Genomic DNA, 19765 nt, shown 5'->3' on the forward strand with positions numbered 1-19765 from the left:
ACCACACTGGCCAGGGCCAAATATATTTTTAAAGATCGTCTTTATGTGTGCCAAAGAGTCCAAACCACTGAAAAGCTATTATACAGATTCCAGTCTAATTGGTTTGTGTGACAAAAGATTATGATTTAATGTTCTCGTATATTTGAAACGGACATTTTCCTTCTGTGTATCTTACAAATCTCACAAAACCAGCTAAGCCCGGACACCCGGGAGCTCATGTCTTGAACTCCATGGTTCAGTAAAGATGCATACCCTATAGTTATTGTCAAGACACCTCCCACCCCCAAAAAGATGTCTTGGATCAGCTGAAGTCTGACGTAGGTGGGCACACAGCAGCATGCCAGAAATGATACCCTTTGGAACATTTATTTAATGTTCTTCTTAAGTCAGGCCACACAAAGAATCAGTCATCTAGACCGACAGCTCTTCAGCACATTTCAGAGGAAATTTCACACCAGTGTGAAGGCAAATGTCACACACAACATGTGCTAGAGGAGCACCCTCCTCTCCCCCAGGTGGCAGCATGGCCCTGGCTGTGTGCTCTGAAGTTCTCATGCAACCTGTCCAAGACCCCGTGAACTTACGAACTAGAGCACCTCTTTGTGGGTCCAGCCATGAGGGAGACAGATACACCAGGTCTGGGAACTGGAGGCAGATTTTTGGCTTCCCAAGTCAATAGGCAGAGCCTCCTGAAAGTACATGAACATGGGCAAGCCAACTGAGAGTAGTAGAGGCTTGGGTCTGAAGCCCTTGTTAGAAGACAGAGAAAGAGGAAGTTTCCTCTGTGCTCAGCAGCCTGCTCCTCCCCCCTGCTAACTTGTTAACCACACATTTTCCCCATTAAATTGCAATTGGTGATACCTTTATAAATGTGTAGTGCGTGAAAATTGAAAATCACATTGAAAAATAGCGATATTGTTGACTATACAAGGCAATTTCTTCAAATCGAGTAATGATGTGTGTGTGGTTAACCGTAGCTACGCAGGAAGTGGTTTTATTTAAAAGTTTTTGTGCTCACCCCCACCCCCTCCTTTTTTTTTTTTTCTTCAGTACTGAAATTAAACAGCATCCAACACAGGCCTACTCTTACGACATGTGACTTTACTGTTTTCCGTTTTTGTTGAAAGAGTCATTAACAGTTAGAAGTTGATGGCAGTTTCAATAACAAGTCATCAAGGAGAAAAGGTAAGTTTTAACTTTATATTGAACGTGAAATTTGAAACTTGAAAACATTTGACAGACTATCCTAAGCGTTGGTGTGAACATATACATGTTTCCCCAAAAATGTCATGTTTTCACCTGCAACTGAAGCATCAGTGTGTGTTCTTTGCTGTAGGGAAGAATATTCTTTCATATTTGAAGCTGTCAAATTTTTAACTTCTTTACTGAGACATTTTACTAGGATCATTTATGCAGATTTTATATTAAAATATTAAAGACAACATAGGGCATAGTTTTAGTGTATAAGTGCTTTTAAAACAAAACTACTAGAGACAATGTAAAGCTTTGCACCTTTAACTGATTGTTTTATAAAATATGTACTATTTGAAATCCAGAGAACGAAAGAAAAAAGGCATTTTTAACGATAAGAAGTAACACCCGGATTGCAATGTGGGAGATAACCACTGTAAACCGTTGTATTCTAGTAAGCACTGGAAATGCTTGGGAAGGTGTGGTTTATTAAATAGCTATTAAAAAGCAGGGACATTTCAAATGCAAAAGAAAACTCTGTATCATAACATTTCAATATATTTTTTCTAAGTTTTACTTAAGATATAAGTAAAATCTTCAGGGCAACTTTTATTTCCTAAGCAAAACTGTATTTTTAAAACAAGTCACAGCTGACTTCACCGAAGGTTACTTCTGGGAAAAGAGGCAAATTAGAGATACGCTTTTGTTATTTATGTAATTATATCATTTTCCTTCCTTGAGACTTTCCAAAATAAAAACTCTAGAAATGAAAAGATTTTCTTAATCAGAAACTGACAAAAACTTTTATATTGACTTCTTGCTTTTATAAAAAGTCTCTGTGTTGTAACTTATGTACAGAAAATATAAAAGTATTGCTAATCTCAGAGACAAATACCTAAAATAAATCTGACTGTAGATTTTTGAAAGAATTTTAATAAAAACTCCCGATATGATCCACTCTTTCCTAATATTATTTTTATTGTTCTGTTGGGTGGGGGAAGTGATGATCCCCACAACACCTATTTTTTTGTGTTATTAAAAAATGGTTACAGGGTTGATAAGTGGCAACAATTTTCTTTTCTCTTATTGTTTCCTATTGAAAGGCACATATAAATGTTTTTTGATGTGGTCAATTTAGCAGGAAATTATTAGGCTTACTAGTATACTCCATTTTAAGACCTCTTCAGTTGTCAATAGTGAAGCTAGCTAGCTACTTGTTAACTTAAAATGATCATACACACACACACACAAAACCCAGAGATTAAGACTTGGTGTTCAATACATTTTTTTATTGCTAGAATATAAGAAGACCCTGGCAATATGTATTTGCCTTGATAAACTGATTAGTTTTTTAATGTGTTGCATTACCTCACAATGGGAAACATTATTTAAATCTGTCTTCAATATCATGGCTCTGAACCTCTATATCTATAGAAGCTGTGTAATTCAGATAGTTTGGTTGATATGCTATTACTTTATTTCATTTTGTTATAAAAGAACATCACATGAATAAACATATGTAGTACTGACACATTAGAAAAATATGAATATCCACATGAGCATTTGGTACTGAAGAAAAAGTCCAGTATAGTTTTTTAAACTATGTAATATTTTAAAAGTCAAAATCTTTGTAAAACAATGGTTTCTAACAGAAACAGTTAAATGAAAATAGAAAAATTTAATGGAGTGCATGTAAATCTAAGAATTACTTCAACGTAGTTGGGATTTATAAAGAACAAATAGTGCTGATAGACGTGTAGAAAAGAATTGCTTGTAAAAACAAGTGATGAATTGTCTCTTGAATGTACAGACCAAATCTTAAGAAGCAAATCCAAATGAGTAACTGAAGGTTCCTATATCTTTATAAATTTTATGTGTATAGATAACAAATTTTGGTGAAATAGAAACAATGCAGAGGCCCTGGTCAGTGTGGCTCAGTGATTGGAGCCAAAGGGTTGAGGGTTTGATTCCCGGTTAAGAGTATGTATCTGGGTTGCAGGTTGATCCCCAGCCCTGATCAGGGTCATGTGGGAGGCAACCCATTGATGTCTCTTTCCATTCAATATTTCTCTCTCTTCTCCTTTCCACTCTCTCTAAAAATCAATGGAAAAAAAAATATCCACAGGTGAGGATAAACAAAAACATGCAGAAGATCTCATTTGGAGAGTTATTTCAAAGCTGATTTGTTAAGAGAATATCACTTGGGGTCAGCACTCAGCAATATTCAGAAAGAACACATTCTTTCCTTTGATATTTCTCCTGTTCTTCTTTCTTTTGTAATGCTCTATTCTGGAGTGTCCTGCTCTGTCCCTAATTTAGAGTAGCCCAGACTTGGTACCTGGAGATAGACTTCACTTTGCTCATCCCACCCCCTCCCATTGTCCTTGAAATGCACCCGTCCCACTTATCGGCATTTAGAGCATCTCACAAAGGGTCCATGCTCACAGGAGGAGGCCACGGAGTTTTGTTTCCTGGCTCTGTAGCCAGGCCACTGCTCTTCCTCCCAGGAGGATTTTACTAGGGTCTCTCAGCAGACAGGGTCCGCAGGAACAGCTATATGTTGAAGACTTCAGTCTGAGGTGAGGCAAATAGGAAGATATAGTTTATGGAAGAAGGCGTGTTTTGTTACTCATTGGTCCTGCTCGTGGTATTTGAACACAGCATTTCTGAGACTTCCTGATATAAAGGATATTTCTGAAGAGATATACACATTTCTTGTAGTGATGAAAACTACTTGCATTATGCTATTCCCATAAACTCAGAAAATAGTTATCATAATTGCTTTATATGTTTAAAAAAATTATTTACTATCATAAACTTAACTCTTTGAGTACCAAATAATTGTTATATGGCTAGACTTTAATATATACTGACTCAGTTGTTTGGAGCATCATCCCATGCAGCAAAAGGTTTATGGTTTGATTCCCAGTTAGGGCACATACCAGGGTTGCAGTTTTGATTCCTAGTCAGGGTGTGTACAGAGGGCAACCAACTGGTCAATGTTTTTCTCTCACATCAATATTTCTCTCTCTCTCTCTCTCTTTAAGCATGTCCTCAGGTGAGCATTAAAAATAATAATAACAAAAATTAATAAATAATAAAATGTATTTACAAATATTCTAAATTTTAGTTTAGAGTATACTTTGATTTGCAAAGGATAAAAAAAAAAAGAGTTACAATTAGCCTAGGTGTGGACACTCCCCTGCTTTGGGAACCCAAGGGCAGCCTGTCTGGCATGTGTCACTGGAGCTCAAGTCATAAGAATGGTGTGTGGTACCTGAGAGGCTGCTATAGAACTGAAATTAATTGGATATTTTATGGGGATTTATACAGGTGTTGGTCCTCAAAAGATACAAACCAGTGGTCTGCAAAATGAAATGTGTTGGAAACTTCAAAAAAAAAAAAATTAGTCTAGGCAATAGAGATAGGCAATTATTTGTGTAACTAAAAAAATCCAAGGATGCCCTGGCCAGTTTGGCTCAGTGGTTAGAGCATCGGCCTGCGGTCCGGAGAGACCCGGGTTCGGTTCCCGCTAAGGGCACATATTTCGGTTGCAGTTTGTCCCCAGCCCTGGTTGGTCGTGCGGGTGGCAGCCACTCGATGTGTCCCTTCACATCCATGTTTCTCTCTCTCTCTCCCTTCCTCTCTCTCCCTCCCACTCTATCTGTACAAAAAATGGAAAATTATCCTTGGGTGAGGATTAAAAAAAAATCCAAGGAGCCCGGCTGGTGTGGCTCAGTGGATTGAGCACTGTCTCATGGACTGAGGGGTCCCAGTTCAATTCCCAGTCGGGGCACATGCCCATGTTGTGGGCTCAATCCCCAGTGGGGGGTGTGCAGGAGGCAGCTGATTGATGTTTCTCTCTCACATCTATGTTTCTCTCTCCCCCTTCCTTTCTGTCTAAAAATAATAATAAAAATATTTTTAAAAAATCCAAGGAAAGCAAAGTCAGGTATGGCTGGATCCAGGAGCTCACTCATAGTTATCAGAATTCATTGTTGTTTTCTTTTTTCTTTAGCTCTTTTTTTACTGTGCTATAAGCAGTTTCTAACAGAAATGCACACTGAATTGACAAGAGAGTTTTAGGTTTACATCTTACCCTTTCAGCAAACTCTGTTGCCACCAAGGTCTCAGACTGAGATCTGAACGGACTGAACTGTGTCACAGGATCATAGCCGAGTTGATCTTTGACTCAGGCACAGTCACCCTGAGTGACCCTGAGTGAGCAGGCCTAGGTCACAGGCCCATTCTTGTACTCAGGAGCCACCTACACCCGCAACACGTCAACTCTTAGCTGAGAAGAGGAGCCTCCATGCACCTAATGAAATGCTTTCCCTGGGAGAAAGATGGCCCATCACTTGTAGGGAAAAGCACAGAACTCCACAACACAGCCGCACAGAGTCCCCTCGAAAGGCATTACATACTCCAATTGCCCAAACTTGATCATCAGAAAAAATACAGTATCAGTTTAAGGGTAGTTTGGAATGAAACAAGTGTTTTGATTAAATTGAAATAAGTATTTTAACCAGCTACTCCATGCATGAAGCCCCTCCCCACAATACTTGTTTCTGAAACGTATAATCTAGTACGATTACTATATTAATAATTGTAACGCAAATACAATCTGCTATGTACCATAAAAAGATACAAGAAATATTCCATCGGAGTTCAGAAATGCATCTAACATTGTCGTATTCCTGTTATACACCAGGCAATAAACTACAGCATTCTGCAGGTGTTGCTTCATTTGATCATATCCTGTCAGAAAAATCAGGACAATATTGTAGAAAATGTTTGGAGAAGTTTCAGACAAAGCTGGAACTAGGCAGCGGTTCTCAACCTGTGCGTCGTGACCCCATGGGGCGTCGAACGACCCTTTTACAGGGTCGCCTGAGACCATCGAAACACACATATTTCCAATGGCGATTCATAACAGTAGCAAAATGACAGTTATGAAGTAGCAACAAAAATAATTTTATGGTTGGGGGTCACCACAACATGAGGAACTGTATTAAAGGGTCATGGCATTGGGAAGGTTGAGAACCGTTGGACTAGGGAGATGAGAAACATTCCAAGTGACAGGAAGGGGACCTGTCAAGGCACAAAAGCATAGAGGAATATCGGGAAATGTCGCAGGGGAGTGAGCTGTCTGGCTTTGTTAGTTAGAAGTATAGACAATGGTAGGAAGCAAGGCCAGAAACATAGTTTGAGATCTTAACAGAGTGGACCTGCTGAGCAGGTGATGACTTGGGATTGTAAGTAATAACAGGCTGTTGAAGAGGGAACATCCCTAATTGGATATCCACCTTTGGCTTCTCAGTGGGTGATCTAGCATCAGGATTTATTTGCTTCTTCCACATACCTCACTGTTGGTGACAGATGCTTCTGGTGGTTTATGGAAATGGCTGCAATCATTGAAGAGAGGCATTTATTCCTGGAAGACCAGGTGCTGACTCCTCTCCCCAGGTGCCTTGAGGTTCTAATGCAATTGAGGCTGCAATACTTTTTTTTTTCTTTTTTTCATTTTATGAAAGTCTTTTGATAGGTATGTTTTGTTTGTTTTTAGTTTGAGAATAGGTGGTAGATACAAGTGAGGTTGTTCAAAATCAAAATAAAACTTAAATATAAAACTTTTAGAGGAAACATTTTCTCCCATTCTCATGCATTCCCACCTTAACTAAATAGACAACCCCATTTTTTTAAAAAAATCCTCACCCAAGGATATATTTTCATTGATTTTAGAGAGAAGGGAAGGGAAAGGGAGAGAGAAACATCGATGTGAGAGGGAAACATAGATTGGCTGCCTTCTAACACCCCTAACCAGGAATAGAAACTGTAACCTACATAAGTGCCCTGACCAGGAATTCAACCCCAACCTTTTGGAGCATGGGGTGACCCTCCAACCTACTGAGCACCTGGCTAGGGCAATAACCACCATTTTTAAATCTTTTGTATTTTCAACATACACATATGTGTGCATATATATCTTCCTTTATTATGTTAAAGGTGGCACAGTCCCTGGGAGTATGTCTGAACCTTTCTCCTCTACCCCCTCCCCATTCCCCAAATAGAAAAAGAAAAAGAAAAAAAAGTGGCATACTATACATGCTTTGCTTTTTTTTTTTTTCATTTAGTAATACCTTGGAGATATTTCCTTAATTAAAACAAGAACTGTCTAATTTTTTTATTTTTTTTACAGCTGTACCGTATTCCATGGCATGGACATATTATATATAGTTTTATTCATGCCCTATTAATAGTGTCATTTTTTTTTCAATTTTTTGCTAATACATGAATGTTTTAATGTAATTTTGAACATTTAAAAATATATCTATGGAATGAATTTCCAGAAATACAATTTATTTAAAAACCAAGAGATCAAATAGTTTCCATAGTGATTGCCAATCTATGCTTCATGGTAGCTGTCACTTTCTGAACTTCCACCAGCCCGTAATGAGAAGTCTGCTGGAAGCTGCAGCCTTTTCCAACAGATTGTGTTGCCATCCTTTTCAGGTTTTGCCAATCTGTAGAAAAGTGTGTCTCGGTATAGTTTTATTTGATATTTCTCTTACGATGATTGGGGTCAAGCTTGTTTTTAAAAGATTAAAGTTCTATTTGTCATTCTCGATAAGAGAATGTATCCTTTCTCAACTATGTAATAAAGGATCGAAAGCATTAGTGAAGTTCAAGCCTTAGAATGACATGTTAAAGGAAGTCAGAAATAGGGGCTAGTATATGTAAAATACACTTTTTAGAGAGCTTGAAATAGGCAGTGGCTAAAAAAAAAGGGGGGATAAAATATAAATGTTGTAAGGAAGGGGAGGAGAAAAGAAATGAAAGTAAAGAAAACGAAGAAAAATATTCCGAAACCCTGTGAGGTCTCAGAGGACACTCAGACAGATGGGTGTAATCACTAGCTCAAGTAGATAAATTAACCTGAAACAGAAGGAAGAGCACTTTAATGGTGTGTATGCAGATGAATTGGATCTAGATAAGCTGACGTGAGGAGAGGAAGTTGAGGGAATACATGCATCATTGTTTCTATCTTCTCTGCCATGGTAGGAGAGCTCATCTGATGAGAAGGGGTATTTACGAGATGCCAAAGAATTGGCAGAATATCTTATTTTAAAATATTGGCCTTGTCAATAACACACAATAGATATAATTGTGGATTTAAAATTAATTTTTCTCTTTTGGGTGGGGTCAGCTCATTTCAATTCAATTCTGTGAATAATTTTGAGCAACAAAGTACACTGTATTGTGTTAGGAATTATTGGGGACACAAAGCATCAATGTGCTATTTAGCCAGTGAAAACTGGTTTCACAAACACAAAAATTTAAATATAAATACATATGTATGAATATGTAGAATACCATAGAAATAGTACAGAACGTGCTATGTCAGAGTCCCAATGGTTTTGCTTTCCCAGATCCAATGGTTATCTATACGTCTTCATATTATCCATCAGCTGAGCTGCGTCTAATGCGAATGAACACTCCATCCCTCTTGACCTCTCTCTTCATTTGACTTCTGGAGTATTTCATTTTCCCAGTTTTTCTCCAAACTAACTGGATTCTCCTTCTCTGTTTCCTTTGCTCACTCTTTCTCATCATCCAACCCTCTAAGTGTTGGAATGTCCTACACTCAATCTTCAGATTTCTGCCTTTCCAGTATCAATCCTTATCATCTAAATTTATTCCTAGGTGATCTTATTTGGTTCCATAAATTTATACTATCTCTATCCTAATTAGATCTCAACACCAAACCTCTTTCTTAGCACTAAAACTATTAAGCTGTTGCTTACTTACCGTCTCCAGTGGAATGTCTCATAGAGATACCAGAATGAGTCTATTCAGAACTCGGCTCTTACTTACTCCCCACTCACTCCTGACACAACTGCATCTTCACTGTGTCCATCCCTCTCCTTTAATGGCACCACGGTCATCTGCCTTTTCAGGACAGTAAACTAAGGACTACCCTCAGTTCCACTCTCTTCCTCACTCCTCAGCCCAAACCACATCCAAGTCATCAGTTTTAAGCAGAGCTTGCAAAATATTATTATCTTGTTTATTTTTCTCTGCAATGGCTCTTGAAAAGTTATGTCTTTTTTTCCCCAGACATATAGCTCTGTTTTTTCTTAATTTTGTTTGTTTGCTGGGATAATGACTTCCCCCCCAAAAAAATCTGCTAAATAAATACACTACAATAAGTGACATTTCAATGACATCACAATTTTAGATAAAACCACATCAATTCACCTTCTCATGTCAGTAGAAAAAAAATCATAGAAAATATTTGTAGTAATGTTGATTCGCATATTTTGAACGAACTCAAGAAGGTTGAGGACATCACAACTTCCAGTACATTTCAGTAAGGTTTTCTTTTTTTTTTTTTTTTTTGCCTTAATGGTGTTTTTATGTGTTGTAATTTAGTAAGTACAACCTGAGCATGAGAAAATTCTAAGTCTCACAATTATTTAAAATTGTGGTGAAGAGAAAGATTCAGTGAAAAAGGAAAATTTAATACAGATATTTTCAATATTATATTTTATGTACATTTTTTCTAATTGTTTATTTACATAAACCAATTTTATCTATTCATATATTTTAATATTTATAAATGTTAACTGTATATATTGAGCTTTTATTGAACAGATTTCTCTAAACAGGAATGAATTAGACATTTAGCAAGGGGTGATATATATATATAAAAATATCCATAATTCAATCACTTTTTATCACTTCTATCACTGTTACTGCAGAATTCTCCTGACTTATTTCCCTGCTTCTACTTTTCATATGATATTCATTCTTCCAGGAGTAACCAGTGGCCTTCCTAATATTTAACTTATATAACTCTCCTAGTAAAACCATTCCAAATGACTTTTTATTATACATCAAATGTACTCAATCTCCTGTTATGATTTGCAAGTCCCTCTCTGCCTCATTACTCTGCTTTTATTTTCCTGAATAGCCTTTTGGATATGGAAAATTACATATATATTTTTTGTTAAGTTACTTAGTGGCTATATTTACATGGACTGAATGGTCATGAGAGCATTTACCTGGTCTGACTTTTTTACGTCTGAATACCTAGAACCTAGAACAATGGTAAACATTACATATAATAAACACTTAATGAATATTTGTGTATATTAATGATAAAATAAATGATATAAAGCTGACTGTGACTATAGACTAAGAAAAATTTATAGAGATTTGTAATTTCTCCTGGGTATGATAAACAGGATATATTTAGGGGAAGAGGAGCTAGAAACATATTTTAAACAAATGACACTTTGTGAGTACATTTTGGGTAACCCGGCAGTGGTGAAAGTTGGATTAGAATCCTGGATCCATTATACACTGTGGTGCCTTTCTGAAACTCAGAACAAGTGATAGAAAAACCAACCACTTCTAACTATTAAAATTATAAACTATTTTGCTAAAGCCATGGTATTAAACATTGAATCATTTTATGTGTATTTTAAATTCATTTTTTAAAAACTTAGCCCTGGCCGGTTTGGCTCAGCAGTTAAAGCGTCAGCTTGCAGTTAGAGAGACCGGTTCGGTTCCCGCTAAGGGCATGTACCTTGGTTGCAGTTTGTCCCCGGCCCTGGTTGGGTCCTGTGGGTGGCAGCTACTCAATGTGTCCCTTTCACGTTGATGTTTCTCTCTCTCTCTCTCTCTCTCTCTCTCTCTCTCTCTCTCTCTCTCTCCCCCTCCCTCCTTCCCTCCCTCCTCCCACTCTATCTGAACAAAATATATAAAAAAAAATTCCTTGGATGAGGATAAAACAAAAACAAAAACTTAGAGAACTGTTTGTTCTGATCTCTACATCTGTAATGCCAGGCTGAGAGTCAAAACAAGATCGCCTTTTAAAGGAGCTACGAAGGGTAGAGTGTGCAGGAACTAGGTGCTGAGTCAGGGGAACTTTCCTTTCTGCTAATTTACCTTTCTGCTTTGGTTAGCTTCATTTTAGAATGTTAAGGGCTAGAAACTGAGCGGTAGAGCCTATATTCATTTTTGTGATAAGTGTAATGGGAACTCAAATAACCTGAGTCTCCATATAGTATCACCCACTCATATCTTGATGGCTCACTTAAAGGAAGTGGAATGAACATGAGTGTTGAGTATCGCAGCAGTGTCTCCAACACTGTGGTAAGTACTAAGGTGTTATATTAAAAAAAAAACAAAAACATAATATTCTCTTATTTGCAAGATACAGTAACATGAGACATTCATCAATATAAATTATTAGAGTGGGATTGTTAATAATACACATCATAGCTATGATAATGCTGTTATATAAGATGTGTATTATCAATCAGATGTTTTACATACCACATATCTTTTAATATCCACAAAAATCATGTAAGGGAGTCATTATCCCATTTTAAAGACAAGGAAGGTAAGATTAGGTGGTTAAGGATCCAAATGTATGTGCTACTTGGTTGACTGTGTATTGATTTATAGGGATACCTAGATAATGCAAAAAGCACGTTATTTTCGCAATGCCATGCTGCGAATTCTAAGCCTTTAAGTGTACCAGTTAAGCAATGCTGGACCTCATATAAGTTTGTTAGCATCTGAAAGGATCTAAAATGGTTCTGCTTTGTGCAATGTCTAAAACAATACCATCTGTGGAAAATGTGTTGCTTGTTCACTACATATATTACCTCATGTAGAGGTGATAGAAAATATGTGAAAACGAACACATTTTGCCTTATTTTCTGTCATATTGCAGCTACCTGATCTACGTTTCTTTATCCTTACTTGACCGTATGTCTCCTGTAGTCCTTTAATCTTCAAAATTCCTTCCTAGACCATGCTGACCATTATGACGGGCAGCTAGGAGCAAATGACTATTCAACACTTGAGATGTGGCTAATTCTAAACTGAGTTGTAATGTGAGCACCAGCTTTTAAAGACTTAGTACAAATAAAGAGCGTGTAAATCATCTCACTAATATTTTTATATTGATCATGTGCTCAATTATACATTTTTGATATATTAGGTCAAATAAATTACATTATTAAAATTAATTTCACCAATTTTATTTTACTCATCTAATGTGGCTACCAGAAATTCTATAATTACACGTGTGACTTGCATCGCATGGCGCACATCTAAACCTTCTTCTCTTTTCACCCGACTCCTTTGACATTTGTCCATTCTTATGGTTTATAATTTTTTTTTTATCCTGACCTGAGGACATTTATTGCATTTATCTTCAGATAGAGCGGGAGGAAGAGAGGGAGGAAGAGAGAAACATTGATATGAGAGAGAAACATCAAGTGGCTGCCACCCTTGCGACCCCGACCGGGGCTGGGGACACACCGCAACCGAGGTACATGCCCTTAGCGGGAACCAAACCTGGGCCTCTCTGGTCCATGTGCCGATGCTCTAACTGCTGAGCCAAACTGGCCAGGGCCCATTCTTAGGGTTTAAATTTAATCTCTCAAATATGATGCTTAAATTTCTATCTATAACCTTGGCCTCTCTTCTGGTATTGTTCCTCATTTCCATTTGTTCATTGATACCTCTTTCATGAAGTCCCATCAGCAGTTCATATGGAATATGTTTTAAGTTAAACCCATGCTCTCCCTACAGAATCTTTCTCATTCTTCTTCTAAATGCAGATACCTCTATTCTTCAAGTCATCTAAACAAGTAATGTGGGGATCTCTATGGATCCACTTATTCCATACACCCAATCGATTGCCATGTTTTAGGGGAATCCAGTTTCTTCTCCCCATGTTAGTTATTGTCATAGTTATTTATTTGGTCATCCATGAAGTCATTTCCATGGTGAAGAGTCTTACTTGCTTCCACACACGTCTTGCTCATACTCCTTCAGATTGCCTGTTTCAGGTTTATTTGATGTCTTCAGGTTGATTAATATAAGCAAGAATGTTCATTCTCTATTTATAGTCTATTTAGAGTTTTAAAAGTGAGTTCCATACATTATTTTGCTTGATTATTCAGCAAGCTATTGAAATTAACAGGAGCTTTTAATGGACTCAAAGAAGATCATAACACATGGAGAAATTGAATTGTTTGAGGACATAATGAGAACATATTTCTCCCAAGTTCCAGTCAGTAACTCTTTTTTTATTCCTTATAAAGATAGTAATGCCTCAGGCTGGGAAATCAGAAAAACCAAAGTTGAACCTGGACTCCACCACTTGCTAGATATTTCATGTTAATTTGTGCAACTTACTTCATCTCTCTGACCTTGTGCTTTCTCACCAATAAAATTAGGAGTTTCCTCACAAGATAAAAAAGACAAAAAAACAAAAAAAGTATGTAAATATTTGTCTAGTTTGTGGTGCATAATAGTTGTATTATAAATATTAAATGGAGTGTGAATAGTAGCCAGTCACTAGCTTATTAGGTTGTCTTCAATCGATGACCGGTTTTTCCCTCATTATGAAATAAAACTTATGCCAAGATACTTTTGGTTTATTTCTATTCTAAGTATGATGCTAAGATTGTAAAACTCATCCAAAGCAATTTCTTGCTATTGCTTTCATTTCCCCATCCAGCTGTGTGGGGGAGTGAGAAGGCTCACTCTGCTTTGTTTGTTTATGAACTTTTTGGTTGATATGGAAAGTTTCCTTTCAGCAGCTCAAGATGTGTCCTCACCAAAAATACCCTTCATTTTTGAAGAACGATATCCATCACACAGTGTCATTCAGAAAGTGGTAGACAGCCGTTGACTCTTGGACCTGAAATTAAAATAAAGAAAAACTGCAGAGTCAGGAGAAAGAGAGAAAGCAACATTTTCTTCCCCCGCTTTTATTTTGTATGTAAATTTCCCCTGGGGCAGCAAGGTGCTATCACAGAAGGTTCGTGAGGCAGATATGCAAGGGTCCTAGCAAAATAAGGAAAAATAAGAAAGGCAGTTGAGAGGACCATCATCTGCTTTGCTGATCCAGTTAGAGAAGGAACCTCTGTCTAGCTTTTTTCCTCCTTGGGAAAGCCTGCTCCGGATTCTATGTGTGGAGTTTGGGTGAGTACACCAATCCAATCTCGGTCCTAGTTCTGAACACAGTGACGATTAAGGCTAACGAGAGAAGTGTGGCCCTGGAGGTGACTGACCAGATGCTCAGGAGATACACGGCCATGGTGCTGCCCTTGGAGAACCAGGTTTATCCTACAGGCAGCACTTTAGGTTGTAAGACTGGCGTTAAGAAAGTGATCTGTAGCCCTGGCCTGTTTGGCTCAGCGGTTAGAGCGTCGGCCTGCGGTACGGAGAGACCCGGGTTCAGTTCCCGCTAAGGGCACGTACTTCGGTTGCAGTTTGTCCCCGGCCCTGGTTGGTCGTGCGGGTGGCAGCCACTCGATGTGTCCCTTTCACATCGATGTTTCTCTCTCTCTCTCTCCCTCCCACTCTATCTGTACAAAAAAATGGAAAAATGTCCTCAGGTGAGGATAAAAAAAAAAAAAAAAGAAGAAAGTGATCTGCAGTTTCAAGGTGGAAAGTCAGCATGAAAGGAAAACTAGAGACTAGTCAGCATGGGGTAGAGTATGACTTGAGGTGGCAATGGAGGAAGGTGAGGTGCAGTGGTTATTCTAACTTTCCCTGGCCCGGATGCACTAGATCCTGGGCCATTTGGCAGCTTGTGATGTAGAGAAGTAGGAAAGAAACATGGGAACCGCAAGCATTCTAACAAAGTGACAAAGCTGAACTTCTTGGAAATGCTCACAGTACTGGGAGAATTAGAGGCAGGGGACATCAGACAGGCACCAACTACCTGCAGTGTTCTACCTACAACACAGAACAACAGTACTGACAAACAAGGTGCCTGACTCTCAGAATTCCACAGTCAGTTTCAGCAGAAGAGACACGCAACTCAAATAGAGAACAGAAAACAATAGAAGTCAGGATGTCATTATCTGCCAAAATATAAAAGGAACAGTAATGGAGGTCAGAGCAGAAAGGAGGAAAGGGAACTCACTTAGCAATAGCAAAGAGCACAGCACACTATCTTACTCTTAGTAAGACTTGAGATCGTGTATAAAAAATTACAAAAATATATGTGAAATAATGTTACTCTTCGGTGCCCCATTTTAAAGCAGTCATACAAACACAGTCTCCTGGTTCTGTCCTATATTTCCAATTCTACCATCTTGGATTAAAAAAATAATAAAATATAAAAAATGATACTAATTTAATATGCAGCAGAATCTCTGCTCAACCCAGACATCAGAGGAGCAAAGCTTTCAGAGGTAACTGACACCGAGAATCAAGTCACAAATGCCTCCAGATAGTCAAGATAACCTTTGCAAATGAAGTGGGAAGGAAGAGAATCTCTGGATTAGAGAGAATTTTCCCTTTTACTGAGTGTAGAAGGTGCCCACCTCCAGCTGACAGTTACTATGTGAATACCTGGATCAGTTTTCCACACCTTATGAGAAGACACACAGATATATACCTGTTTTTAGAGTAGAAAATCCTCATTTTTAATAGGAACTCATTCAAAACATTTGAAGTTGTTGTTCAGGCCCAACAGCATATGTCTGTGGGTTGAGTCTGGTTGGCAATCTGCCAGTTTTCCGCCTCTTCTTGAATGTATGGCTGTTTCTGAGAAAGCAGGAGAGGGTGCAATGATGAGGGTCCTCGGAATAACTTCTGAGCACACAGTAAATTCTAATAAATGTTTAGTGGCCGACTAGCACATTAGATTATTCTAGGGGAAAAACAACAACATTCATTTAAATATAATTTTTTTTAGGTCCTTGTTTTGTTCGTCTAACTTTCATGACTGGGTTCATTCTTCGCATTTGAAAGAACAAAATTTCTTCTGCTGCCAATTCTCCTCAAAGCATTTTTTAACCAGTCAAAGATGTCGCCAAAAGCCTAACTTTTCTAAATTATAGCAAGTATAGTAATCTTTCGTTTGCCTGCTATTTTCAAAGCCACAGGATATAAGTTATGGGCCAGAGCATCAACACTGGGGTGGAGACATTGCTGTAGGGAAGTTAAGAGAGATTCGTATACCTCAGTGGTGATAATAATAGAAAGGACCATTTAAACACACATGCATGCATCCCCACACAGATGTGAATTCAAAGCCCACAAGATGGGGAAATGTTGTGGGGTGTGGCTGTCTCACCCATTTCATCATACATGTTATCTATTAATAGGTCAGACTCTCAGAGCCGCAGAAGTAGTCAGGACAAAGCTATGTAAGTGAATACAGGGAGAAGAGAGAGGAAAAAAAAATACTGTTCAGTAATTTTTTAATTATATAGATAATCCTGGTAGCCATTTAAGAACTATAAATATTTATGCATTCCCTTTTGAGTTCAATATGGCCAAGCCAAAATTATATATTTTGCTTTGTGACGAGCCTAAATTAAGAGAGAAATTTGACTTCACTACTACAATTTATAGTAACACTCAGTTACCTGGAACCCAGTTAGGTTGATAAGGCATCTAATCATCTTCTCTACTTCTCACCTCCTGGGAGAGGACCCCTCAACTCTCCTTTGATGAAAGAGAAGCAAAATACCACTCCTCTAAAGGGGAAGGTAGCCCCCAAACAGCTCCTGGATTGTGGTTCTTGATAATGCAACTGAAGCACTTCCAGAGACTAAGGCATCGGAGGAGCCTTTCATTAGTCAACCTGGAAAGAAAGGGATGCCTTTAAAACTATACAACATATGTAGCGTATTGCAGGATCTTCTAAGACAGGATTGGAAAAGACTCAGTCAGAAACATTCAGTTTAAATAATGTGGACTGGGAAAGAATTTTCCCTGTTTTGATATTCTTGCCATCGTGAAAGGAAGCTTCACTGGCCCCAAATTTCAGATTAAATTTGAGTGAAAACAACATTTTGTGGAATTTATTTTGTTCTCGCAGCAAATATCCTTTGATGTTTAACAAGCAAGAGAATTGTTTTGCAAGAGTTTAAATCGATGTTGTTTTATTCACACTTACAAAGTTCATGATGTAAGCATTAAACAGAAAAAAAAAAAAACACAAAACACTTGGGCTAAAAGTTATGCAGTAGACCCCGATTGTTTGTCTTATGATCCTTTGGGGTTTTTCTTGTATGTTGAAGAATTCATTTTGTAGCAGTAATTAAACCTGAATGTATGTTCTGGATCGCTAAACATAATTAATCTCAAACAGGTATTCATTCACAGTATTACTTTCATGTACCTCTGTGTCTATGAATCTATCTTTATACCTTAGATATAGATAACTTAGCTACCTATCTTCTTCTCACTATTCCGAACTATGATCCATATCCCTCCCCCGACTTATTCCTGGAACACTTCATTTAAGCAACAATATCAACAGATATGAACAGTAACAATGGGCTTTAAAATCAAGGAGTTACATAGTAATTCGTAACAATTTTAGAACAATGCAGATATAAAATTTTAAAAAATAACTTTTAGTGGTTCTCAACCTTCCTAATGCCATGACCCTTTAATATAGTTCCTCATGTTGTGGTGACCCCCAACCATAAAATTATTTTTGTTGCTACTTCATAACTGTCATTTTACTACTGTTACCACTGTGAAAGGGTCGTTCGACTCCCAAAGGGGTCGCGACCCACAGGTTGGGAACCGCTGCTTTATATATTTCTATAGACATGTTTCTCAGCGAAGTTCAGTATGCATCTGAATCACCAGGGGTGATGGCCAAGCATGCAGGTTCTCAGGCCCCTCTTCAGTCTTGCTGAGTGGAAATGTCTCTGGAATACACATCACTGCTCTACGCTGTTCTTCCTCCTCACTACTGGGGCCATTTGTTCATTTTCAACTGAAGATGAGTTCATCTGACCCTAACCCCCAGAATAAATCTTAGCAGACTGCAGGAAATCTTTAATTCCAGTGGAATAAAGTTCTGTGACTTAGATAATAAATTATAAAAAGTGATCCTGGTCTGCACTTGTAACACACACATGTGTTCCCCCCTTAACTGCAAGTCCCAGTCCCTCAAGAAGTCACACCTTCGTCATTACACATTGGCTTTGTCACTGACCACAGCTCTCTCTGCCGGCGACCTGGTCACTCATTGCCTCATTCCCTTGCTAGGGCTGAAGCCTCCTTCTCTAAGCTCACCTCCCTTGTGGGTAATTGAGCTAGTTCTGAGCAATACCAAGCATCCAGAACTGACTCTTAGTAACACACCACCTAGTTGATAACAATCTGTAGAGGGGGCTTCTGGGTGATGCTCCTCTCAGATGACACAGACACAGGCATGATGTGAAATGTATTTGTATGCATACATAATTGAGCAGGAGAGAAACTCATTTTTAAATGCATTAGAGGAGATAGGGTAAAATATTTTATTTGAATGGCATCTTCATTGTCACAACGATGGACTCTGACACTACTATCCCATTCTCAGACATGTCCCTTTGGCTCTGAAATCCAATCCAATCAATTTAGAGTTTGAAGACATGAGCATTAGGAAAAGACTAATTGGATACAATAATAAATTTGCTAAATAAAACAAATGTCAGCCATATTTGACTACTGTCAGTTACTGACTTCTGTTAATGAATGTTGAGCACGAATTATGCAACATGCAGCTTCTCCATATTTTAACCTGGGCAGAGAAATCCTGCTGTACTATAATCAAAGCATGATTCGATTTAAAATGTTTTAATTGATTTTAGAGAGTGAGGAAGCAAGAGAGAGAGAGAGAGAGAGAGAGAGAGAGAGAGAGAGACATTGTTCGGTTGCTTCCTGCCTGCAGCCCAACTAGGGATCCAACTCACAACCTGGGTATGTGTCCTGACTGGGAATCAAACTGGCAACCGTTTGGTGTACAGGACAACCAACTGAGCCATGCCGGCAAGGGCAATGTATGATTATATTTAATCTACTTGATAAAGAGCTTTGCAACATCCTTTAGGAAATAAATACCGTAGAACATGAAATCTCAGGAAACAAGTAATTGCAGATTGAAATGCATTTTTTTTTTGCACTTGATACTCTTCCAACAAAGATCAGTGAATTAGGCCTGTCCCAGAGAGAGACTCTGCTTGCTTTGACTGTGTTCTCATATGGTAGCTGCTGAGCCACTTGTTCTATCGCCCATGTTTTCTCCGTAAGTGACATTTCATCATCCAGTGCCCTAAGATAGTCACCCTGCTTTCCCTTAATTGATACTTGTACGCAAGAGGCGGAAAATGGCTCAGCATTTCTTGCTAGATTAGGTCAAAACTGACAGAGGAAACAGAAGATTGCATTACTTATGCTCCTTGTGGTTCTCCTGTGTATCTAAGGAGATTGGCATTTCATAAAATTTCTTATGCTGCCTAAACATAATTACAATGGCACAGACATTTTGTTCCTATTTGCTTTTTAATTTTTTACTTCTTAGCTGATCACCAAAGGGAAATTTAGAAGCAGTTCCACTGTTCTTAGTTTTATTTTTTCTTCTAAGCCCCTAATAAAATGCATTTGCACCCATGGACTCTCATTTTTAAATGCTTCATTTGCCATTCCTGTGAAGTCTTTACCTTTCTCTTCATTTGACTGGTAACCAGATGCATTAAACATGAACCTGCAAGTTCAAAGTAAGGTTCCTAAATTTTTACGA

The 19765-nt window shown here is 38.1% G+C and overlaps 1 protein-coding gene across 1 annotated transcript in view; it reads left to right on the forward strand.

The window, feature by feature from the left end:
- The first annotated feature begins 1062 nt into the window (after window positions 1-1062).
- The window catches only part of ARHGAP15 (Rho GTPase activating protein 15), a 618649-nt gene continuing 599946 nt past the window's right edge, over window positions 1063-19765 (forward strand). The window contains exon 1 of the mRNA XM_036253427.1: window positions 1063-1185. The gene's annotated coding sequence lies outside the window, so the exon portion shown is untranslated. The remainder of the gene's footprint in view (window positions 1186-19765) is intronic.

The sequence above is a fragment of the Molossus molossus genome, unplaced genomic scaffold (genome assembly GCF_014108415.1).
Source record: "Molossus molossus isolate mMolMol1 unplaced genomic scaffold, mMolMol1.p scaffold_m16_p_11, whole genome shotgun sequence".
Taxonomy (NCBI): domain Eukaryota; kingdom Metazoa; phylum Chordata; class Mammalia; order Chiroptera; family Molossidae; genus Molossus; species Molossus molossus.